Genomic DNA, 18,407 nt, shown 5'->3' with positions numbered 1-18,407 from the left:
AATTCCCCCTCCAAAAACACCAATATGAGAAATGTATTCATGCTTCTGACCATTACAACAAGCATGTCATGAGTAATGAAACCCCACTTGTCATGCTATATTTCCATGGAAATGTTCAGTATCGTTGTTTACTGCTTATGTATCTGCACCTCTATTATCTTATTAAGCTAATAACTACAGTAGATAGGACAAATATTGCCTCTAATGCACAATGTGGAGAGTCATATGGAGCCACAGCAAGACTGTTTCTTATTTCTTGCTTTTGGATGTTGGCAATATATACTGCAGTTGTACATGAAACTGCTTTTTATTGTGCAGTATAGTTAAAAAGAAAGCCTGAATAAAATATAGTTATTTCCTCTGACAGATAAGCAAATGGTTTGGGCTCATGTTAGGAGCAGGAGACATTTACCTCTAATCACACCAGTTGATGGACTTTCTATGTGGTTTTCCTGTGAGCAGGCTCCTCGTCTTCCTCTCTATTAAAAGCATTCTCTCAGTCACAGACACGGTACTTATTATGTAGTTTGTGATAGTCTGTTTCTCTGAAACATTGCGTTATTCACCCCTGATCTGGCTCGTCATCTGTTTTGATCATCCTCCTTTGCTGTGAGTTATTCCTCTGATCCAACTCTTGCACTACAATATATACACTGTATACAGCTATATCGTTGGTATTGAGGGTCTAATTTGATCAATTTCATCATATTTCATGTGGATGTTGAGTATACAAAACATTAAGAACACATGGTCTTTCACCAATTTGATTGGATTTAGATGAAAAGCCGGGTGAAAAGAGATCAGTTTTCCAATCAGTTTTCCACATTGATTCAACGGAATCACATTGCATTTTTTGTTGAAATGATGTGGAAACAAAGTTGATTCAACCAGTTTTTACCCAGTGGGTAGTTACTAACATGATGTTACTCGTGCACTTTGACTGATGCTAATCGATACAAATGTTTGAACGTTTGTTCTCATGAATAATACCACACCATGTTTTAATTTCCTTTTCTCAGTCTTGAGTTCGGTCTCGATACCACATATTGAGTGTCTCGGTCTCGAATCCATTTTCATTCGGTCTTGACTTGGTCTTGGACAATGATTGAATTTCTTCCTTAAACCAGCTGAGTCTTTGGAGGTGGCAAAATGTTTTCTTTTGCAGTGACCTTTGCTGTTTTGGACCTGTAAACAGATCGTTTGCATTCAATAATGTTTGCTTTTTGCCTGAATATGCTGGACTGCCTTCGAATTCTGAAATATTGCCTACTCTAAAAAAATTATGAAAACTAAAGTAGGCCTACTTGCAGTGGCAGTCTACACACTTCAATGCAAAAGATCAACTGTCTGTTCAATTGACAAATTCTACTGTAGACCTGTGTTATCAACCATGCTCCCTTTCGGATGCATAGAGCAAAAACAAATGATGTAATATCCTGTAATAGATCTAATAGGCCCAATGAAATGAGATGTGCATGGTAATTTGTCGTATGGTTACTTCGTGAATGTGAACTCTTCATGGCCAGAAAAGGTGAGGAATTGATTATGCAATGGTTATGATATATGTATATATTATGTTTAGAAATTAATATTCTGCCCTACCAAGCAAAAAGGCAGTAACTACTCACAGCGTGGAACTGAGAAAAATGGCTTCCAAGTTTTTTAATTGTCCAGCCAAATGAATTCTGAGGAGATCATTTGAGATGTGGTGATCTGTTGCCTTACTATTAGTTAATATTTTATTCACGTTGACCCTGACCTCTGACATGACCTTTGACCCTTAAACAGCAGTTACTGCCTTCTTCCTTGGTATGATATGTTGCAAATGGCAGGGTAATACCAAAGCAAAGAGCAGTGTCTGCCATTTTCATTTGTTAGTTTACTATTCTTCTCATGTATGTTATTAATAAAAGAGGAGTGTAATTACTGACAGTGAAGCGGAGTTCAAACTGCATTCTTCGTGTGTCTTCCACTAAGATACCAGTTGCATTTACATGGAGATGTAGGTTCTGCGTCAGTCACATTATATACTGTGTTTTACAACTAGCCCATGTCTTGTTATAAGAATACATGTGAACAGCAGCACTGCAATTGTTTGAATTATATTCAATGATTACCTATCTTAAATAAATGATAAATGATGCATTGGAACATGGTAGAAGAATGACATAGGGTAATACTAATTATAAAAAATGACCATGAGATTGCAAAGTTAATGATTTGTGTACACTACCGGTCAAAAGTTTTAGAACACCTACTCATTTAATTATTTTTTTATTTTATTTTATTTTTTACTGTTTTCTACATTGTAGAATAATAGTGAAGACATCAAAACTATGAAATAACACATATGGAATCATGTAGTAACCAAAAAAGTGTTAACCTGTTAGGGCTAGGGGGCAGTATTGACACTGGATAAAAAACGTACCCGATTTAATCTGGTTACTACTCCTGACCAGTAACTAGAATATGCATATAAGATTTGGATAGGAAACACTCCAAAGTTTCTAAAACTGTTTGAATGGTGTCTGTGAGTATAACAGAACTCAAATGGCAGGTCAAAACCTGAGAAGATTCTGTACAGGAAGTACCCTGTCCGACCATTTCTTGGCATTCTTTGCCATCTCTATCCAAAACAAATGATCTCTGCTGTTACGTGACACTTCCTACGGCTCACATGGTCTCTCAGAAGGCGGCAAAAAGCTGAATCGTGGCTTTGCAGGCTCTGGCTGAAAAAAAGTAGCGCGTTTGGGTAGTGGCTGGTTACAGTACTGTGAGCTTAGGCGCGTGCCCCGCGTCGACCGAATGCTTTGTTTTCTTTCCTCTGTTTACCTAAACGGAGATTCCCGGTCGGAATATTATCGCTTTTTTACGAAAAAATTGCATAAAAATGGATTTTAAACAGCGGTTGACATGCTTCGAAGTACGGTAATGGAATATTTAGAATTTTTTTGTCACGAATTGCGCCATGCTCGTAACCCTGATTTACCATTTCGGATGGTGTCTGGAACGCACGAACAAAACGCCGCTATTTGGATATAACGATGGATTATTTTGGACCAAACCAACATTTGTTATTGAAGTAGCAGTCCTGGGAGTGCATTCTGACGAAGACAACAAAGGTAATCAAACTTTTGTAATAGTAAATCTGACTTTGGTCAGGGCTAAACTTGGTGGGTGTCTAAATGGCTAACCGTGATGGCTGGGCTATCTACTGAGAATATTGCAAAATGTGCTTTCACCGAAAAGCTATTTTAAAATCGGACATAAGCGATTGCATAAAGGAGTTCTGTATCTATAATTCTTAAAATAATTGTTATGTTTTTTGTGAACGTTTATCGTGAGTAATTTTGTAAATTCACCGGAAGTTTGCGGTGGGTATGCTAGTTCTGAACGTCACATGCTAATGTAAAAAGCTGGTTTTTGATATAAATATGAACTTGATTGAACAAAACATGCATGTATTGTATAACATAATGTCCTAGGATTGTCATCTGATGAAGATCATCAAAGGTTAGTGCTGCATTTAGCTGTGGTTTGGGTTTATGTGACATTATATGCTAGCTTGAAAAATGGGTGTCTGATTATTTCTGGCTGGGTACTCTGCTGACATAATCTAATGTTTTGCTTTCGTTGTAAAGCCTTTTTGAAATCGGACAGTGTGGTTAGATTAACGAGAGTCTTGTCTTTAAAATGGTGTAAAATAGTCATATGTTTGAGAAATTGAAGTAATAGCATTTCTAAGGTATTTGAATATCGCGCCACGGGATTACACTGGCTGTTGAGTAGGTAGCCCACGATTTCGTCCCACCTACCCTAGAGAGGTTAGATACCTCCTTTGTCCCACCTCCCACACATGCGGTGACCTCACCCAGTATAACCAGCATGTCCAGAGATGCAACCTCTCTTATTATCACTCAGTGCCTGGGCTTACCTCCACTGTACCGGCACCCCACCATACCCCTGTCTGCACATTATGCCCTGAATCTATTCTACCATGCCCAGAAATCTGCTCCTTTTTTTCCTTTTTTTCTCTGTCCCCAACTAGACGAACAGTTTTGCTAGCCTTTAGCCGTACCCTCATCCTACTCCTCCTCTGTTCCTCGGGTGATGTGGAGGCTAACTCAGGCCCTGCGTGTCCCCAGGCACTCTCATTTGTTGACTTCTGTAATCGAAAAAGCCTTGGTTTCATGCATGTTAACCTGTTAGGGCTAGGGGGCAGTATTGACACGGCTGGATAAAAACCGTACCCGATTTAATCTGGTTACTACTCCTGCCCAGTAACTAGAATATGCATATAATTATTGGCTTTGGATAGAAAACACCCTACAGTTTCTAAAACTGTTTGAATGGTGTCTGTGAGTATAACAGAACTCATATGGCAGGCCAAAACCTGAGAAGATTCCATGCAGGAAGTGGCCTGTCTGACAAGTTGTGTTTTATCTTGGCTCTTTTTATTGAAGACTGAGGATCTTTGCAATAACGTGACACTTCCTACGGCTCCCATAGGCTCTCAGAGCCTGGGAAAAAGCTGAAGGATATCGAGGCAGGCTCTGGCTGAAACACTTTATCGCGTTTGGCAAGTGGCCGATCAGAGTACTGTGGGCTTAGGCGCGTGCCCGAGTCGACCGAATGCTTTATTTTCTTTCCTCTGTTTACCTAAATGCAGATTCCCGGTCGGAATATTATCGCTTTTTTCGAGAAAAATGGCATAAAAATGGATTTTAAACAGCGGTTGACATGCTTCGAAGTACGGTAATGGAATACTTGGAATTTTTTGGTCACAAATTGCGCCATGCTCGTGACCCTTATTTACACTTCGGATAGTGTCTTGAACGCACGAACAAAACGCCGCTATTTGGATATAACGATGGATTATTTTGGACCAAACCAACATTTGTTATTGAAGTAGCAGTCCTGGGAGTGCATTCTGACGAAGAACATCAAAGGTAATCAAACTTTTGTAATAGTAAATCGGAGTTTGGTCAGGGCAAAACTTGGTGGGTGTCTAAATAGCTAGCCGTGATGGCTGGGCTATGTACTCAGAATATTGCAAAATGTGCTTTCACCGAAAAGCTATTTTAAAATCGGACACCTCGATTGCACAAAGGAGTTCTGTATCTATAATTCTTAAAATAATTGTTATGTTTTTTGTGAACGTTTATCGTGAGTAATTTAGTAAATTCACCGGAGGTTTGCGGGGGGTATGCTAGGTCTGAACGTCACATGCTAATGTAAAAAGCTGTTTTTTTATATAAATATGAACTTGATTGAACAAAACATGCATGTATTGTATAACATAATGTCCTAGGTGTGTCATCTGATGAAGATCATCAAAGGTTAGTGCTGCATTTAGCTGTCTTCTGGGTTTTTGTGACATTATATGCTAGCTTGAAAAATGGGTGTCTGATTATTTCTGGCTGGGTACTCTGCTGACATAATCTAATTATTGCTTTCGTTGTAAAGCCTTTTTGAAATCAGACAGTGTGGTTAGATTAACGAGAGTCTTGTCTTTAAAATGGTGTAAAATAGTCATATGTTTGAGAAATTGAAGTAATAGCATTTCTAAGGTATTTGAAAATCGCGCCATGGGATTACACTGGCTGATGCGTAGGTGGGACGATCCCGTGCTTTATTTTCTTTCGTCTATTTACCTAAACGCAGATTCCCGGTCGGAATATTATCGCTTTTTTAGAGAGGTTAAACTTCCAGGGAATAAAGAACCAGGAGCACCAGCGGACAGCAATGCTCTGGTTTGGGTACCTTTGAATATCAAACTGAAGACCCAATTAGTTCTTGCACCCCCATGTGGACAAACTGAAGTGGTACAACATGTTGCATTGCACCATTGTGGGCACTGACCCATAACAGAAAAGTTTTGAATAATTTCCCATAGCTTCATAGTTATGGGAGATGTTTGTTTTGAGATGGTTAGTTATAACTGCAAAGAAAGAATGCTACCACAAACCAGCAGCATCAAAATTTCCATGGTGGAGAGAACAGTGAAAAACCAGTATCAAGGCCGTCCCTCAGGAGACTGGTACCAAGATGTCATGTCCAGTGTGTTCCAAGCTCAGATGGATCTCAACCATCTGCACACTCACTGTACCAGATTATCCCAATGAATCGTGCCATGGTCATCAACCTATGGTGGATGAACAACAAAGTCCTGACTGTATAGAAAACAACTTAACCATCAACATTTTCCAGGAACCGGGAAGTCAATGTACTGGTGATGTAATTAATCTGGCAGAAGAGGGTACTGATTAAGCAGGTGCATGAAATAAGAACTTAACAGATTTATATATATATATATATATATATATATATATCTTGCATCAGTGAATCATTAAACATCTTTACAAACCCCTAGCCACCATCAACACTTATCTACATCTACAGGAAAAGTGGAGATTACATTTTACAGCAGTTAGGTCTACACTTAAATGCCACAAACAAGTAGTACAAAAACGGCTTTATTTAAAAACATATAAAGTGGATAAAAGGAGTGCAGTCACTCTTCTGCTGCCCCCATTGCCTCGTTTCCCTGGGGTTTTAGCTTCAGGAGCAGCAGTGTCCCCTTCATCACCCTCTGCAGGCTTCTGGAAAGCTTTGGCCTTTACACCCTTCTTGGCTGCCCCTTCACCCTTGGTAGTCTTCTGTGCTTTGGGTTGATCCTCAGCTGTCCCCTCTTCCCCACTGTCCTCTTCAACTTGGGCTTCTTAGCAGGGGGCACCTTGGAAGCAGATGCTTTTGCGGATTTCCTGAGGTTTGCATCCTGAAAGATGAAAATGACAGGTTTGCAATATAATCCCCCATTTAAAATTTGAGATTCAATTTTACCATGATAAAGCCCAAATAGGGAACAGTACCCATGACAAAAGTGTAAAAAGAGTCCCTATACACCAAAACCACTTGAACAATGCCAATAGTCAGAACATTACTGAAACCACACTTGCCTCTGGAGGTTTCTCCTTCTGCTTTTTGGCTGTAGCCTTTTTCTTCTCAGCTTCTAGAGACAAGAGTTAGTGATGTGTGTGTATGCATGCAATCATGGACACCATGAGGAGAAGTGAGATACCCATACAAGTCATTGAATGAGCAATGTTAAATGTCCTCCATTGCAATGGGAGTAGCTCAATAACAATGATCCCATACAATTGTGCAGATTGATGAGCACAATCAATTCAGTGGATTCAGTTTACCGGCATCCTTGTTCTTAGTCTTCTTGGCTCCAACCTTGGCAGCCTTCTCCACATTGGGATCAGTGTTCTCAGTGGCCTTTGGCTTGGGCTCCTTCACCCTACCCCTGACTGCAAGCTGGCAAGGGAGGGTGAACACATATTGAGCTACATTATATTAAACAGCAAACCCATGTTCAATATGTTTGTCATATAATGTTGACTAATCTAATAAACACACCACTTCATATTCAGAACTGGTACCATGAAGTTTGGCTCATTTGGCAGGAAAGCTACTATCACATTCGGAAAATAAAGTCCATTCACCTTGGAACACATTTTTCTTGATTTAATTACTTGGGTTAACAAAGCCTAGTTGCCACAAGTAGCCTATTGAAGTAACTGTCCAGTGGAGATCTCACTTTAAAAAAAAGTTTATATTCTGTTTATTCGTACCCAAATAATGTTGTGGACTCATCCTGTATAGTGATGTTACGTTTGATGCCTGAGCTCTGAGGCATGCGTTGAAATCGCAGTGTGCTGATGCTCGTATCACTTTATCAGAAGCACATGATCATTGACGTCCAAAGCTTCGTTTCGTCGAACAACCACCTGATTGGTAGAAGACAAAAAGGCTACACTGCACAAACTATGGGGTTTGGGACATAATCTATAATAATTTGGCTGCTCTATATTATTTAGACCAGTAGGTGCCACTAGTGTGCACTTGATCAAAGCCTTGAGAATTTGACCTATTTCAGACAATTAGCTGGAAAATCTCAACGGTCCAGGAAGCTTTGTTTCCCCATCACTAATCCTATACTAGTATTTGTAGTCAAAGCATAATTTGAAATAAAACAACACAAAAAAAAAACATCTGAACTTGTAACAAAAACAGACAGTTTCGATAATGCTTGCCATTTCCTCATTAAACATTATATCATGTTGGGTCATTGGCTGAGCTGGCCAATCAGCAGTATACTTGATTTAATATTTTTTATAACAGGTATATGCCCACACCATTCTGTTGTTGGGGTACGTCCAGGGCCGGCTTAACAAAGGGGCTTCCCGGGGCTGAAGCCCCTGGGCCCAGAAGGCTGAAAAAAGTCACAAATATATACATACATTATACAGTACATATTAGATATGTAGTATATATTTTTACTGCAACCGCAAACCACAGGAGGATTCTGGAGCCCGCTATCAATGAGTGTAGACAGCTTCCTGCTGCCACTATGCTAATCACCAGATAGAAGGAGGAGAGGTATGGTCCCCATGTGGGTAAATGGGGGCCCTGCCTTGATTGGGTAACTGCATAATAAACTGCATAATAACTAAATGTGACTGGTCAATTATGTGAGTCAGGGGCTGGGCCCAAGAGGCAAAAAACAAATAACTTTTTTTATATCCAACCAAGGGAGCCTGTTGTCAATGTTCAAAATACACCAGAGAACATATTTAGCCACTGAGGATCAATAGTTAGGCAACAGTGAGATACTTATTTTTGGAAAGGTGGATTTTTAAAAGAAGAAGCTCGAACTGTTTGGGCGCAGACCTGGATAGTATGACAGATCTCTGCAGTAGATTGCAACTCCGCCCCCTTTGGCAGTTCTATCTCGACGGAAAATCTTGTAGTTGGGGATGGAAATTTCAGAATTTTTGGTGGCCTTCCTAAGCCAGAATTCAGACACGGCTCGGGCTTCAGAATAGATTCAGGGCATAATGTACAGACAAGGGTATTGTAGGATGTGGGGACAGTGGGGGTAAACCTAGGAATGTGTAACGATGGGAGAGCTTGCATCTCTGGAGACACCAGCTAAGTCAGATGAGGTCACCCTATGTGTGGGGTGTGTGACAAAAGAGCTTTCTAAGGCATGTTGAGCTGGACTAGGGGCTCTACAGTGACATAAAACAATAACTAACCGACACAGCAGAAGACAAGGCATATTGACATTAGAGAGAGGCATGTGTAGCCGAGTGATCATAGGATCCAAGGAGCAGCAATATGTGAGTCCGGGAGCCGTTCGGTAGTCGCTACTATGCTAGGCAAGTGGGAGGCATGGCATTCAGAAAGCTAGCGTGCCGGGGCTAGCGTGCCGGGGCAGATGGGTCTTCGGTGACAACGCAACGGAAAGCCTGTTGAAACCACATCGGACGATTACGTCGGCAGACCAGTCGTGATGGATCGGCGGGGCTCCCTGTCGGCAATAAAGGGTCCAGGCAAATTGGCAAAAGAGGTATTGTAGCCCACGAATTAGTGTGTATACCTCTTCGGCTAGCTGGTAGATGGGCCTGGCTCGAGGCTAGCTCAAGGCTAACTGGTGCATTAGCCAGCGGTAGCCACACGATTGCAGCAAGCTAGCTGCGATGATCCGGTGTAATGGCCCAGAGCTTGCGGCAGGAATCCGGTGATGTGGTGGAGAAAAGCAGTCCGATATTGCGCTGTGCAGACTGGCAGGTATTGACCGAGCTATAACTGGCTGGTGACCGAGCTAAAGGTGAAGACGGTTAGCCGTGGCTAACAGTGACTACTAGCTAGTTAGCTGGTTAGCTTCTGATGAAGGTTCCAGTTATAACGTATAGAAATAGCAGATTCGTACCACATTGGGTGGGGCGGGTTGCAGGAAAGTATATTTAGATCGTGGGTGGAAAGTGAGATTAAAATATATTCAAAAAAACGATGAGACCAATTGTTTACATGGGAAAGACAAACACACGTCCGACTGCTACGCCATCTTGGATTCTTGGAATACTTCAATCTCACCAGGTCCAAAGATGGATATTTCTCTGTTATGTAGCCGTGAATGGCCTGCGATTAGACCCGCTTTCGAGAGTCCAAATCCTTCAGCGCTTCATTAACCATCACCATCGATCGTGGATGAAGAGGGTGTTTCCGTGCCACAGCAGGTGCTTTGCTGGATTCTAACAATGAAATTGACAAATGTATCAACCGTAATCTAACCAAATAGCCATAAAATTAGGCTACTCAAATTGGCTTAAACCGCACATGGTTTTACAAACCTGATTTATCTTTTCCCGACACTTTTTCATATTTATGGGCACGTCAGAAGATGAAGTTACTTCTTCGGCGGCTGCTGCTTTTTTTAGGAGGCATGATCAAACGGTTAATCTCAAAGTTAGGCTATATAAAAATGTTAGTATAAAAACAGCAACTGCATTCTCAGCCTACACACGTTCAATGTTATGCACTTCAAGCAATACCGCCGCAACGCACAAGGTTTACATGAACAGGCACTGACATTTAGGTACCAGTTAGAGCATTCAAGGTAAACTGATCAGTCCGAGTAGTGTGAACTCGCTTCTTCTTCTCTCCTCCGTTCCTTCCTTCCTTCCATCCTTTCCTTTACTGCGTTTATCAGTTTAGCTTCACTGCTCTGGCATATTATTAAACATGACTCACCAAACATAAATTAAATATGAAAGTAGAAGATAAATATTTTTCTCATACAGACAAGTTAGTTTGGTTTTAAAAATCGAATTGTCGGCAATAATTGTTACGGAGTCTAGTTGATAGGTAATCGACTAGCCGGACTGTTCCCCGGACTCCGCGTGTAGGGATTTGTACAATGCATGAACAAGGCTATTGAACTAGACATTGGTGTCTGTCTTTATTACTTTATCCAATATATCATACTGAAACATGGTATCAGAAGTGGCTCGAAAACCATACGTTTGTTATTTTTGTAGCTAAGTACAGTATAGGCGCGGTTACGTTCCATATGCGAACACACGCCGATTCCTACTCACAACACTGATCAACTAGTTGTTAGCTGGTTAGCTAGCATCACTACCTACCTCGATGACTGAAGGCAAAGAAGTCTCCTATTCCATCGCTATGGCAGCGAACATTCCGCCACCTAATCCCATGGTTCTCACAGGGGACTGGAATACTAATTGGGACAATTTCAGGGATGAATTCGAGGACTATGCGCTGGCGACCGGTCTACATGAGAAACCCAACGAGGTACAAGCGGCAACTCTGAGGAGTTTAATGGGCAGCGAATGCAGGCATATCTACCGGCACAATCTCACCCTCACAGCGACAACAGTGTGATGCAAAGGCTATATTGGATGCATTGGAGAATTACTTCAAACCCGCCAGATACGTAATTTACGAGCGGTTCGTTTTTGGAAGCTGCAAACAGGAAGAGGGTGAGTCAGTACACAACTTTGTAACCCGTTTGAGAGAAAAATCCGCCACTTGTGAATACGGGGGATTGAAAGATGAATTGATTCGTGACAAAATAGTACTGGGAATTGCAAATGAGGATACACGCCGGCGTCTACTGAGAGAGAGAGGCTTAACATTAGTAACTGCCATCGAAATGTGCCGCACTGCTGAAGTCACTGACATGAGAATGAGAGCAATGGAAATCGAAACCCCACGCTCCGACGTTGACACTGTTCACGCTGTTGCTAGGCAGACATTCAGGCAAAACCAATCAAGGCAGAGTAATTCACCACGAACGGTGAACACAGAGAGCCCAGTAGCATGTAAATACTGTGGGAATACGCACACACGTGGCAAAGAGCACTGCCCTGCCTATGGAAAACCATGCAGAGCTTGTGGAACTAATAATCACTTTGCAAAAGTGTGTCTCAAAAGCAAAAGAAGGGTGAGTGAGGGCAAGATTCACTGTGTTGATGATGTCACTCAATGTTCAGGGCTGAACAGTGAAAGTAACATTTACATGCATGAATCCATTGGGGCTGTACACTCAAGAGGGAAGAAATGGTTTGTGACACTACGATTACACAACAAGCAACAACAATGTCAACTGGATTCCGGTGCTACATGCAACGTAATGAGCTACAAAGACAAAATCAATCTGGCACCTGACACACATCTATTGCCCAGCGATACTAGACTAAAGCTGTACTCAGGAGAGCTAATGAGCTCTATGGGCACCTTTGAGACCGAATGTGTTATTCGGGGACGCAAACACAAGCTGGAGTTTGAGATTGTGAAAACCAGTCAACATCCTCTCCTCTCAGGCTCTACATGCGAACGCCTGGGACTGATGCAGTTCACTGTACCAAATGACCTGCACATTGTGGATCATGTCCAGCATGGACCCCTGTCCAAAGAACAACTACTCAACAGATATGACGATGTATTCAACATGCCCGTTGAATCAGTGCCTGGTGAGGTACACTTTGAAGTGGATGAGAGCATCACTCCAGTCCAGTGTGCTCCTCGCAATGTGCCCATTGCAATGAAAGTGGCTGTGAAGGCCCAGCTGGACAAGTATGAGGCCGATGGCCACATGACATCTGTGACCGAACCAACTGACTGGATCAGCAATATGGTCATATTGAAAAAACCAGAGAAGCTGAGGGTCTGCATCGACCCAAAGCATCTGAACCAAGCATTGAAACGATCCCACTACATCATGCCGACACTAGAGGATGTCCTCTACAAGCTTCCCAAGGCCAGGCTTTTCACCTTGGTGGATGCCCGAGATGCATTCCTTCAATGCAAGCTGGACGAAGAAAGCAGCTTCATGACTACCTTCTGGACCCCTGGGGTCGGAAACGCTGGCTCAAGCTCCCGTTTGGTGTCTCAGTGGCACCTGAGGTATACCAACGCAAGCAGCACGAGTTACTGGCTGGGCTCAAGGGCATTGAACCCATCGCTGATGATGTCCTGATCGTAGGCTGTGGTGACACAGACGATGAAGCAGAACGCGACCACGATGTGAAGCTCCTGGCACTGATGGAGCGCTGTCGAACAGTTAAGCTTCGTCTTGGCCTGAAGAAGCTACAGTTCAAGGTGAAAGACGTCCACTTCCATGGCCACATTCTTTCGGCAAAAGGCCTGAAGCCGGACCCAGACAAGGTCCGAGCGATCCTCGACATGCCAAACCCATCTGATGCAAAAAGGAGTACAGCGTCTCATCGGTTTTGCAAACTATCTTGCAAAGTTCATGCCACACCTATCAGCAGTCTGTGAGCCTCTGCGCCGGTTGCTGGACAAAGACACACCATGGCACTGGCTACCCAAGCACGAGGCAGCGGTGCAGGAGATGAAATCTCTGGCTTCATCCATGCCAGTGTTGCGCTACTACGACGTCACGAAGCCTGTCACAATCCAGAGTGACTCCAGTCAAAGGGGACTTGGATGCTGCCTTATGCAGGAAGGCCAACCCGTTGCGTTTGCCTCGAGAGCGCTCACCCCCACCGAACAGAACTATGCACAAATTGAGAAAGAGTGCCTCAGCATCGTCTTCTCTTGCCAGCGATTCCATCACTACTTGTATGGTCGAGAGCTGGTCACCGCTGAAACTGACCACAAACCACTCATTGCCATATTCAGTAAACCTCTCCTCAACGCGCCCAAGAGGCTTCAAAGCATGCTCCTGACTCTGCAAAACTACAGCCTGAAGGTCATTTACAAGCCAGGACCAGAGATGTACATCAGCGACACACTGAGCAGGGCAACGGCACAATGTACAGGCAGAGGCACTGCCTATCAGCGGCAGGCCATCTGTTCGCTACAGCAGGAACAACAAGATGTTCAACAGATCAATCAGGCAGACTACTTAAACGTCACAGATCACCGCCTAGCCCAGATCAGGCAACACACTGACAAGGACGAACACCTACAATCACTGAAGTCCATGGCTCTCGCAGGTTGGCCATACCTGAAAGAGGAGACACCTTTCACAGTGAGAGAATACTGGACCTTCGAGATGAGATCAGCGTGCAAAATGGCGTCTTGTTCAGAGGTCAGAAGGTCATTATTCCCAAATCACTACGTCCAGAGATGCTTACCCGCATACACTCCAGTCACGTTGGAGGTGACGCATGCTACCGCCAGGCTCGTGAAACATTATACTGGCCAAACATGCAAGCAGAAATTAAAGACTTTGTCAGCAACTGTACCACGTGCAACGAGTACGCTCATGAACAGCAAAAGGAAACCATGATGTCACACGAACTGCCCACAAGGGCCTCGCAAATCGTCAGCATGGACTTATTCAGCCACAGACAAAAGGACTATCTTCTCATTGTGGATCACTACTCTGACTTTTGGGAAATTGAACTGCTCCCTGACTTGTCTGCAGAGACGGTCATAAAGCGCTGCAAGGCGCAGTTTGCCAGGCAAGGTCAGCCTGACAAGGTAATCACGGACAATGGCCCACAATTCACTGCACAGTTCAAGCGTTTCGCCTCAGAATGGGAGTTTGACCATGTAACCTCCTCTCCAAGACACCCAAAAGCAAATGGCAAGGCAGAGTCAGCTGTCAAGATTGCAAAAACCTGTTAAGCAGGGCCGCGCGACAGCAACGACCCATGGAAAGCGATCTTACAGTGGAGGAACACACCCACCGAAAACATGGACAGCAGCCCAGCACAACGCCTTCTGTCCAGACGTCTGAAGACTACCATCCCCGTAGCTAACAAGCTACTTGAGCCCTGCGTCATGGTTGGCGTCACGGACAAACTGCGTCGCAGAAAGCAGCTCGCTAAGTGCTTCTACGACCGGACTGCTCGAGACCTACCAGAACTGGAGGTGGGTGAAACGATAAGGATGAAACCGCTGCCGGAGACCACACAGGATTGAGCCTCGTCGCCCGCGCAGAGAGTTGCACCACGCTCTTACCCAAGATATAATCTCTGTCGCTTGAACGCGTGATTCAAAAGACACGGTTAACCACACCACACCGCCCATCATTGAACCACCACAGAGTAACTGGTATTGGATATCAATGAAAGAGGTCTCCAGTCATTCCTGTTCTGCTCCCCAGCCATGTTTGTCGTTCGGTATCGCTGTTAATTGGTGGCTATCGTGGAGACGTTAATTTACCTCCGCCGTCAAACAAATGAAAGAAACAACCAGCGTTGTTCTTATCTTCATGACTTGAACAAAGAATAAACTGTTTCAACTTATTGAAAGAATTGATGTTGAGCCCGCTTATAATCAACTCTGATCTGCTGGTATCAGCAACAAGGTTACGAACTGATATCCGGTGTCTGTTTTATTGTTTATCATATCACTAATATGTGCCACATCTGTTAAAGAGCAGACAGTTTGATATAATTTAAAACAGACAGCTGATTTAATGTCAGTTTTCCTTATCCCCAATATTTCAAACATTCTTCCCACACTGCCCAACCAATGTCAACATTTATCTTGTCCAAACTGCTTCATCCTTCCATAAACACAGCTGTCACAAAGAATTGTCATCTTATATGGTTATCGTCAGTTTAGCCTGTCCTCCTATATTATTTCAGCATTTCAATCAGTTCACTGTCTGTAGTTGCTGTAGCGCCTCACTTCTGGCCCTTACTTGGTCCCGTCACTTCAAAGCACACTGCCCAACCAGAACCATTGATCATCCACATCACACTCTGTTGTTTCAATAACCAGATAATTGATCTGTTCACACACTGTCAATATCTCCAGGCACCTGCTTGCCACAAATCATCTCGTGTCTCTTGTTCACCTTGTTGATAATTATCTCATTTAAGGTGTTTAAAACAGCACGTAATCCAGTCTCATTATAATATTTAACACCCTTGATGTCGCCCGTGGTCACGCTGATCTACAGTGACGAAATGATACAAATGTTATTTTAATAATTTCATCGAATAACATTATTTCATCTCATGAATGCTTAAAATCAAAATTTACTATTAAGTCCCACACAACTGAATAGAATGTCACTCAATGATTGTCCAATCTTAATGACAATCCTGCTTCAAGAAATCCAGCCTCATCACACGTCCCAACAGTATCAACGACAGTTCATCCTGCATGTTCAGCCAATGCTCTGCATTTAAAGGAGCTGAACACTGACAAACAGCTCCTCCGTGACATCATTTCCAGATAGCAGCCACAAATGTCCTAACATGGCAACCAGCTGTAAGCTCAAAGCCCTGCTATATCTCTTTGCTGCAATCATGTCGATACCGATAATTCAACTTTCGACACATTCGTTCATTACGATGTGACAGCTGGAGATGATCGAATTTCAATATTGAAACAATGTTGCAAATATCAGAGACAGACAGCAAGGTTAATGCAAATCTCCGCTGTTGAAAACCAAATGCTAGTCTACAATAAATGGGATATAATATCTAAATGCTTTTTACAGTGGAGATCAAGTTTATAAATTGCCTGGCTGTGCTGATGAGATAGTGGATTGAGCAGTCAAATGGAATAGTGAAAGACTATTTTTTTGTGTTTGCAAACGTTGCACGCATCGCCCTCGTGCGGCAACGTTTACAAACACAAAAAGTAGCCTATTCACTATTCCATTTGACTGCTCAATCCACTGTGGTGACAGCACAAAAAAAGCCTCTATTTACATGTTGCATATGAGTCCATTTCACACTACTTTTGGATTATAATTGGAGTTTAAGGCTCGTATGAATGTCCTGCTTAATATAATGTTTGTCATCATTGCAAATCAACTGCATTATACTTAAAAATAACTTCAACTTCAACCAGTAAAATGGCTCTTTGGCTATCATTTGCTACAGCCTATGGCTATGTCAGTGAGTGTTTAGCATTCTAGCTAACAACTTGCTGCATCCAAAGATCACAACCAAATATAATCTTAGTGGCTGTTCAAGCAAGAATCAAAACATCATTGTTAGCGTAGGAGAGCCCCCAAAATATTTTGTTTAGAAGAAATAAAACGTAAATCTAGGCTATGTTGAATGGGAGCAGATGGCGTGGCTTTTCTTACTGCAGCCAAGAGTCACGCGCATCTGTACGTGATGTCAGTGTCGTGCACTGGAATGTATGGAATGCCATTTGGGTCTTCGCATTTCAAAAAAGATACACGAGAAATAACACTGTTTGATGTGTCAAATAACACTATTTGAAGCGTAAAATAAGCTTGTTGACCAATCAGGACCTGGATATGACTGCACGTCACAATCATTTAACACGTTCGTTACCTTTTCGTAGTTATTACAGATTGATTACACTATCACTTGTATTTCATATGTCACAGCGATTCACCGATATGTATGATGCTAGTAAAGTTTTTGGTCTTGCGCACCTGCCGCTTCAGTACAAGCGCAGACACACCTCCCCACGCTCTGGGACAGTTCTGGTCAGAACAAAATCCATCACTTCCGTTGTTTGGCTGTGCCCATATAGCAACGTTCCACAATGAGCATATGTCCTGGTGGAAGGATGAAAATAAAACACATTTACTCAGAACAATAATACGTCTTTAATGAAAGACATGTTCTTAATCTTTTGTTTAAATGTTGGCAACCGTTTTACAAAAGCAAAATGCCCATCGAAGCCGAGGATTATTGTGTGATAACTCCCTCCTAAGGGCTGTTCCTGCCACGGGTTCTCATTGTTTATTGTTAAATAGACAACAGTGTCTTAATTGTTTTCTCTTTCAAACTCATATAATATTAAGTGGTACATTATATGTATGAGTAGTTAAACATTGAAAATGAATTTATAATTCAATTAAAAATACACTCCATCATCCCTCTGTCACAGATCTTCCTCAGCCCAGTCTGACAGTGATTCCTGCAGTCATCAAAGAGAGAGACTCAGTTCAGCTGAACTGTCAGACTCCTCCATCTGTCTCTGAGTGTTACTTCAAAATGGAAGGGCAAGTGGAATTCACCCTACCATCACCCTGTCAACAGACACTCACAGGAACACTACTGGTGAGGTGGACAGGTCAGAGTTCACCAGCTGAGGTCAAAATACAATGTCAGTACAGTGCTACAGGTTCACAGTTTAGATCCATATACAGTGAGCCTTCAACAGTCACAATTCAGGGTAAGAAGACTATTTGAATGGTTGTAAACAATGTACTGTTGTGCCATCATTACCATGTTCCTCTTGTGATATGTTATCATACTGTGTGTTGTTATAAGCTATTACATGAAGCAATCAAGGAATGTATTATATCTCCTTAACTTCCCATACTGTCGCTGCATGAGGTAATGGACTCAAGATCCTTAAGTGTGAAGTAACAAGGAGGGACTAGGCTATCAGTACATTTCTCAAAACCACAAAATGCTAAATGCTATATTCCCCTATTCTCAGACATTCCTCAGCTGACAGTGAGTTCTACATGTCATCAGAGAGACAGAATCAGTTCAGCTGAGTTGTGAGACTCCTCCATCTCGCCATGTGTCTAACTGTTACTTCTACATAGAGGTGGGGAAGAATTTTCCAGGGTCATTGTGTACGCAGACAATAACAGGAACTGAGCT

General features: G+C 42.6%; 1 long non-coding RNA gene across 1 annotated transcript; it reads right to left on the bottom strand.

Annotated features, from left to right (window-relative positions):
- Positions 1 to 6,904: 6,904 nt before the first annotated feature.
- LOC123732751 (uncharacterized) lies at positions 6,905 to 10,531 on the bottom strand. Its single transcript, XR_006763391.1, has 3 exons — positions 10,442 to 10,531; positions 10,203 to 10,276; positions 6,905 to 7,320 (listed from the first exon to the last, which is right to left on the bottom strand). It is a non-coding gene; the product is annotated as an uncharacterized lncRNA (long non-coding RNA).
- Positions 10,532 to 18,407: the final 7,876 nt, after the last annotated feature.

This window comes from Salmo salar, unplaced genomic scaffold, assembly GCF_905237065.1.
Source record: "Salmo salar unplaced genomic scaffold, Ssal_v3.1, whole genome shotgun sequence".
Classification (NCBI taxonomy): Eukaryota; Metazoa; Chordata; class Actinopteri; order Salmoniformes; family Salmonidae; genus Salmo; species Salmo salar.
This window is presented reverse-complemented; position numbering and strand designations above follow the sequence as displayed.